Raw genomic sequence first — 8,458 nt, 5'->3', positions numbered from 1 at the left:
ATCTAAACTACTATATGCCACAAGGGGCCACAACAATGGTTCCCGTAACCCACCCAGCAATATTGTTAATCTATCCAACTATACTCTTAGCCCAGCGGAAGAATCTGTCCTATCTCGGGGCCTCTCCTTTTGCCCCTCCACCCCCACGAATATGATACAGTTCTGTGGTGACCTAGAATCCTATTTTCGACGTCTCAGACTCAAGGAATATTTCCAACACACCTCTGACCAACATATTAACCATTGACTTCAGTTTGCTTTAGATCAGGTCCTAAACTTTTTTGGCAGACAAGTTTCACGTTTGCTTTAAAATATTACATAATTGTTTAGAAAGATTAGTGAACAAAATTTTAATTTGTATTCAAGTCCATGTCTGTTAACAGATGTCTCTGAGGTAAATGAAATACTGTAAGCACAGCTGAATCAGACTCTTTAAGATAAAAGAATAACTGGTAGACATCTGTAAGGACAAAGGTGTCGTGACCTTACCAGAGTCATCTAACCAATCTGTGATTCAGTTTATTCAGAGGTAAAATGGGTATAACACCACTTACCTACAGACACCAGTATATTAGGCAATTTATTTAATTAATTGTTGTGCAAGTATTCTGGGATCCTTGGCCCAAAAGCTCTATAGAGCTAAGAAGAGTCATAGAATTCAAGGCCAGAATGGACCAAGAGATCATCTATTTTGGCCTTCTGTTCGTCACAGACCACCAACACCGCTCAGCACCCGCACACTAACCCCAATGATTGAAATTAGATAAATCTTACTACTTGATGCCAGCACTGTTTAACTGATACCTCAAAAATCTCACTCAAAAAAACCTACCTAAAACTCCCTTCTGAATTCATAGTCTGGTAACAGAAACTCAGTCCAACTCAGTGTCCAAGGTGAGAGTAATGTGGTGGCATTAAAGCAGAGGCAGATAATTATTTAACTAATAAAAAGAGACGTGAGATGTGCCTCCTGATCTGGATTTTGAACACCCCAAAGTGTGGGTATGTTCAGAAGACGAGTTGAGTCTTTTCATTATTAAAATAGAGGCCATATATAAAGGCTGGATTTGGATTTTGACCACAGGTGGGACATTGGCACTATTTGTTGTTAGGGGTTTTGATTCAAGCCTGTATTTTGTAAAATAAGAGCTAACCGATATTTTTCTTAGGGCCCAAATTAATGTTTTTTTTCCCTCATATAAATTCCTTGATCTTTTTTGTTGTCTTTGTTTTTATGGCCTACAGGATAAGGTACTGGACTGGGACTTAGGAGACTTTGGTTTCAATTCCCAGCACTGCTTTGGTGGGTGACCTTCAGCAAGGTACTTCCTCTCCCTGTACCTCAGTTTCCCTATCTGTAAAAATGGGGATAATGAGATTGACCTCCTTTATAAAGTGCTTTGAGATCTACTGATGAAAAGCCTTACAGTAGAGGTATGCATTTTATCTTATTTTATGTATCTGTCCTTTCTGCCTTGATACTCATCATACCAGTGTCAGAAATACTGAGAGAGAAAGGCTGTCCTTGCAGTATTTCCACCTGACCAAAATCAGAAGATACTAGACACTGAAAAAAACTATTCTTGTGAGATTTCCAATATAATTTGTAGAACTAGTCTGGATTTTTTGAACAAGCTTTGGTAAAGGATTCAGATATTAGAATGAACCAGACTAAACTTCTCAGCCTTCTGAGGTTTGCTACATCAAAGTAAAACCAAGAGAGCATATGAATTGGGCTTTGTTATTGCATAGTGAGTGGAGACCTGAAGAATAATGCCTTCAAGTCTTAAAGTTCTGTTGATCATGGCTGACCAACAGAGGGAAAATGCTGCAATGGGTTAGAAAAATGTGAATCAGATTGATAAAAGGAACTGGGGAAATACGTTTGTGAACAATTTTGTTGATAACAAAATGACTTATAATCACTTGGAATTCAATAAGTCACTTATTGCCCATTTCTGTTATCCAGACACCTGCTAAGTTAGTCCCAGGCTGGTAGAATCTGGCCCTTACTGCTAAATCATGCAAACTACTGAACATCTCATGCTGATAAACCTGGTACCTCCAATTAACTTGGATGTGAGTTGTAGGAGCTCAACAATTATCAGGATCAGGCCCATGGGATTTTCTGCAAAATCCCTTTCTTGCACTTTGCAAAGTCCATGAAATTCTTTCTACACTGTAGGCCTCATTCCAGGGGTGTGTGTGTGTGGGGGGGGGGTCTTCAGTGGAGTTATTTGGATTTATTCCACTGAGTGAAATTAGACTCTGGTCCAGTACCTTCTTTATTTTTTGAATAAAAACTTTCTTTTTGAAAATTCCTTTAAGGTGTATTGAAGATCAACAATTCTCTTGCTTTGCTCAAGTAATCATCCAAACGTTAAAGCCATACTATATTTTTCTGACTGTTAAAGTAGTGGTGTCTGGTATGGAATTATAGACCAGTCATCTTAACTTTGGTACCCAGTAAGATAATGGAACAAACAAACAATCAATTTGAAAGCATCCAGAAGATAATAAGTGATAAATAACTGTCAGTATGGATTTGTCAAGAGCAAATCATGTCAAACCATAGAATAAGGGGTCTTTCCTAGCTAGGAGAGACCACAGAGGAGTTTGTCAAAGAAGGGGAAGATTAATATCATATGCAAAAAATCCTGTGTCATCTGAATTATAGTACTTCAATTCACCAATGTCTGGGTGCTCACCTGAAGAGGGAAGCATTATCTTCAAAGGGCTACTCTTAATATGCTTGAAGTTAGGCATGCTTGTTAAATACCTGTTCATTAAGTACTTTGCTAAACTGGGTCCTTGGAGGTTTAATAGCAGGATTGATGTGATTTTTCCATTAAAAAGTGATTGAGTTTTGCATAAGAAATGTGTTTGCACAAAATTATTTTTCACAATAACAAAATCCCTTCTCTTTCCCTTTGTGGCTGGGCTGGTATCTAGCAGTTTGGCTCCTATAAACTCTGTTTCTTTTTGAGTATGATCAACAACCAGAATTCTGTCTATCTTTCCGATCAGTCAGAGATATGACGGTGTTTCCTCCCTGGAAGTTTTCATAGGTTTTCATCATAGGAACGTGTTAGCCTTTTTCCAGGTAGAAAGGATATTTTTACATTTAGATTCAGAACTTTTGGCAAAAGATTTTTCAATAAAGGAAGGTCTGAATCATCTTTCCCTGGAGGATGGTGTATTTACTTTTTTCTTTCAAGCAGAAACTGAAAAACAAGCAAAAACCACCTATCCCTGGTTGAACAAACAGGAGCTCCAGATTCAGGCTACATCCTCTCAGTTTCTTTCTTTATAAACTAAGAATAAACTACCATGATGAAACACATTGATGCATCAATTTTATGATGATTCCAGGAAGCTTTGGAATCCAAATCTTGCAATTTCCAATGCATGGAAAAGTGAAAATAAGATTGAATGGAGACTAATATTCCAAAGTTTATATTTAGAAATACTGATAGTTTTCCGATTTAAAAAAATTAGTCAATGAATTAATATGATCTTATGCTACTTGATATACTTTAACCATTGGTCCTTCTGCTTAAGCTATCAGAAAGATGCCAGTGGTGACGGTCTTATGAGATCTGAACACTTTTCTTCCAGGGACTAGACAGAAACTACCAATTAATTTTATATAGAGCATTGAATAACTATTAGTTAAGGACAGCATTTGTTCCTTGCATATTTGAGCACAATATGAACTAATACACTCCAGTTGAAAAGTCCATCACATCCAGTCTCCAGCAATTTACTCCCTACATAGTTACCGCTGCCTTTTCCCGTGATGCCAATAGAAGATGGAGGGTGATGTAAAAGAAAAGAAAGCCAGTGTCATATGCATAGGGTCTGTTTTGTTTTTGTTTCAGTCAAAAAGATACAATCTGTCCAGAAAAGGAGATACTAGGAAGGAGCAGAATAAGCATATGGGAAGAATCATTCTGCTCTGAGAAGTCATTTAAAATTAACCATACCAATGTCACCACTATATGCAGTAGACAGAAACAGAGAATGTGCAGTGGCTACCAACCTGAGATACAAATTATATCAACCCCCACCCCAAAACCTGGGAGCCAAACACCCGGCTCAGCAGCACCCAATGGCAGCAGCGGGCCGGACAAGCCCTAGAGCCTAGTCCCAAATAGGGTAACCAACTTTTCAATTTCTCAAAACTGGACCCTTAGCTATAATCAAAATTTGAGGCTGAAGGGGACTGTGTCTCTGCTGCTCCATCCAGCAGTGACTCCAAGGCAAAATGTTTGCAGGGAGTGAGGGGGGCAGGAAGTGGGGGGGGGGGGGAAGCTTCCTGAAGCCAGAAGAGGTTCCTGGAGATGGGTGAGAGACCTAGCCCCAGAAGCAGCCAGTGCAGTGGTAGAGGAAGCATCCCTCCTCAGCCCAGCCGGGACTAGCAGCTGGGGTTCCTCCAGTTCTGCCTCTCCCCAGCTCTGGGACCAGCGCTCTTTGGCTGGCTGGGGGAGGGGAGGCAAGAGAATTGTGGTAACCAGACTTTTAGTGTCTGGTTAATACTTCTGACCAGAGACTGTAGAGGTCCCCTTTAAAACTGGACTTTCTGGTCAAAACACAGACACCTGGCAACACTATGTGATCCCTCCCCATTCTCCTCCACCACACCAGTGCAGGACAAGGAAGAACATGGGATGTGAAGCAGCAGACTACACCCAACAAAGATGAAGGGGGGGTGGGAGAGAGAGAGAGAGCGTACATGGAACATTGATCAGCCAGCTGAGATCTCACCTCACCACCTGAAGGGTGTCTTCTCTGCTGCCGTTCCCTTGGTAGTGAGCAATTCTCTTAATCATAAAGCCATACTATATATTTCAAACTAAGATAGTGGTGTCTAGAATGGAATGATAGACCAGTTGGCTTAAGTTTGGTACCCAATAAAAAAAAATGAGCAAACAAACAATCAGTTTGGAAGCATATAGAAGATAAGAGGATAAGTAACAGTTGTTGTGGATTTGTCAAGAAAAAGTCTTGTCAAACCAACCTAATATCTTTCTTTGAGAGGGTAAGAAGTCTTGTGGATAGAGGGGAAGCAGTTGATGTGATATATCTCCACCTTAGTAACAGTTTTGATACTGTCTCATAAGCTAACTCGGGAAATATAGCCTAGATGAACTAATCATTAGATGGGGCACAACTGGTTGAAAAATTTTACTCAGAAAGTACAGTAGTTATCAATAATTCACAATCACTTTGGAAGGGCATATTGAGTGGGGGTCCTACAAGGATCTCTCCTGGGTCCAGTTCTGTTCATTATCTTCACAAATGATTTGGATAATGATAAAGAGTACACTTATAAAATTTGTGCATGATACAATGCTGAGAGTGGTTGTAGGTGCTTTGGAGGACAGGATTCAAATTCAAACTGATATTGACAAAGTGGAGAAATAGTCTGAAATAAATAGGATTAAATTCAATAAGGACAAATGCAAAGTACTACACTTAGGAAGGAATAATCCACTGGACAAATAGAAAATGGGAAATGGCTGCCTCAGATTGAGTACTGCAGGAAAAGTCCTTGGGGGTTATAGAAGATTACAAACTAAATGAGTCAATAATGTAGTACTATTGCAAAAAAAGTTTTATATATTATATAAAATTTTATATATTATAGCCGGCACTACTATGATGGGTCTCGCGCTCTCTCTTCGTGTGTGGGGGGGTGGTCAGGGCACTGTTTATTGACCCTGAACTGCGGTATTAACTGCCCCACTAGTGTCCTACAGGATGGGAGTGGAGAGGTAGAGACCTGGACCAGCCCTCTACTCCAGGTCCCAGCCCGGGCCCCTAGGGATAGTGGTAAACCACTAAAGCAAGCGGTTCCTTCCCCGGGCTACTTCTCTTTCCTGCCCTTCAGCTTGTGGGGCTTCCTGCCCTCCCTCTGTAGAAACCAGGTGTCCCTTTACCTAGGGTCTTGGTCTTCTTAGCCCACCGCAGCACTTCTCCAAACTCTCTTCTGCTTCCCTCCAAACTGCTCTTTGCTCCAATGCCAATCCACTCTGCTTCAACTCCTCTTGTCTGATTGAAGCAGGGAGTTTTTTATCATGTGACTGATTTCAGGTGCTTTAATTGGCTTCAGGTGCTTTAAATTAATCTATAGCAAACTTTCTTCCATGTACAGGGAATAAGGCTTCCTTCTAACACTCTCCTGCTGCCCTCTGGCCATACTGTATCACATATTTCCCCCCCCTTGCTCAACACCATGGGGTTGGGCTACTTGGAACGAGAGGCAGTGCTGTTGTGATAGGCCATCAGCGTTACCATGTTGGCTTCCGGCCCTATGCTGTACCTGAAATGGAAGGGCTGCAGGGATAGGAACCACCTAGTCACTCTTGCGTTCTTCTCCTTGTTTCTGTGCATCCACTGGAGTGGGGCGTGGTCTGTCATGAGGGTAAACTGCCACCCCAGTAGGTAGTAGCGGAGAGTCTCCAGAGCCCATTTTACCACCAGACATTCCTTTTCAACGATGGCATACTTTTGTTCCCTGGGGAGGAGTTTCCAGCTGAGGTACAAGATCGGGTGTTCCTCCCCTGCCATCTGCGAAAGGATGTCTCCTAGCCCTATCTGAGGAATCTGTTTGTAGGATGAATTCCTCCTTGAAGTCTGTGGCTGTGAGTACTGGATGGCAGCAAAGGGCTGTCTTTAAATCTGCAAATGCTCCTTCTGCTGCATTAGTTCACTTTACTATCTTGGGGCCCCGAGCCTTTATCAAATCCATCAATGGCCTTGCTCTTGTGGAGAAATGAAGGATGAATCTCCGATCATGTCCTACTATCTCTAGAAATGCTCTGACCTGCTTTTTGCAGACTGGTCGAAGCCAACCTTGTATTGCCTTCACTTTATTCCATTGGGGTTTCACCAAACCTCTCCCTACTACATACCTGAGGTATCTGGCCTCAGCTAGTCCTATCACGCACTTGAGAGGGTTGGCAGTGAGGCCGGCCTTCAGCAGGGCATCTAGCACTGCTTCTACTTTTCCTAGGTGCGTTTCCCAGTCAGGGCTATGGGGACTATGACATCTAGGTAGGCAGCGGCATACTTGGCATGGGGTTGCAGCAATTTGTCCATAAGTCATTGGAATGTTGCAGGGTCCCCATGGAGTCCAAAAGGGAGGATAGTGTATTGGAACAGGCCATCGGGTGTAGAGAAGGCAGTCTTTTCCTTGGCATTCTCGGCCAGGGGAATTTGCCAATATCCTTTGGTCAGGTCCAGGGTGGTTAGGTATTGGGCCTTGCCTAACTGATCAACTGGCTCATCAATGCGTGGTATCGGATAGGCATTGAATTGGGATACTTCATTCAACTTCTGGAAGTTGTTGCAAAACCTCAGGATGCCATCAGGCTTGGGGACTAGGACGACAGGGCTGGACCACTGGCTGTGGGATTCTTCAATAACCCCAGAGTTCCAGCATCTTCTTCACTTCTGTCCTAATTTCTTCCCTTTTAGCTTCTGGTATCCAGTACTGTCTTATTGTCACCGTTACTCCGGGCCCGCTGACAATATGATGTTGGCCAGTGTCGTACGGCCCGGCTGTGTACAGAACACGTCCTGGTTCTGTTGGATCATATCAACGGATCTGTTCATTGTTCTGGAGTTAACTCAGGAGATATCTTCACCTGCCCCTGTTGGTTGTCTGTCTGGGGTCGAGCTCCCCGAATGACCAGGCATGTCTCTCAGTCACACAAGGGCTTCAGTAAGTTGATGTGGTAGATTTGCTCTGGCCTTCAGTGGTCTGGTTGTCTGACCTTATAGTCCGTCTCCCCAATGGCTTCCACTATCTCATATGGTCCATGACAGCTGGCTAAGAGTTTGCTTTCTGCTGTCAGCACTAGCACCATTATCTGTTCCCCCGGCTGAAATCTCCGTACTTTCACCCAATGGTTGTAATATGTCCTCTGGGCCTCTTGTGCTTTTTCCAAATGTTCTTGTACTATAGTGGTTACTCAAGTAATTTGCTCTCTCATTTGTGTCACATGCTCAATGACATTCTTTCCTGGGTTGGGTTGTTCTTCCCACTCATCCTTGGCAATATCTAATATTCCGTGTGGGTGGCGTCTGTATAGTTCAAAGGGAGAGAAATCAGTGGACGCCTGCGGGACTTCCCATATAGCAAACATTAGAGACAGTAGAAGGATATCCCAGTCTTTTCCACCCCTAAGATACCACCTTCTGGATCATACTTTTAAGGGTATGGTTAAACCGCTTGACCAGTCCATCGTTTTGTGGATGGTAGACTGAGGTCCATATGGCCTGGATGCGGAATAGGGTACATAAGTCTTTCATTAATTTTGACATGAAAGGTGTTCCTTGGTCTGTCAGGATCTCCTTAGGGATGCCTACTCTAGCAAAAACCTGGAGTAGTTCTTTTGCTATTGCCTTGGATGTGGGGTTTCTTAAAGGAATGGCTTCTGGATAGTGCATG

The sequence above is a fragment of the Dermochelys coriacea genome, chromosome 2 (assembly GCF_009764565.3).
Source record: "Dermochelys coriacea isolate rDerCor1 chromosome 2, rDerCor1.pri.v4, whole genome shotgun sequence".
Classification (NCBI taxonomy): domain Eukaryota; kingdom Metazoa; phylum Chordata; order Testudines; family Dermochelyidae; genus Dermochelys; species Dermochelys coriacea.
The sequence above is the reverse complement of the archived record's forward strand: the minus strand, read 5'-3'. Positions refer to the sequence as shown.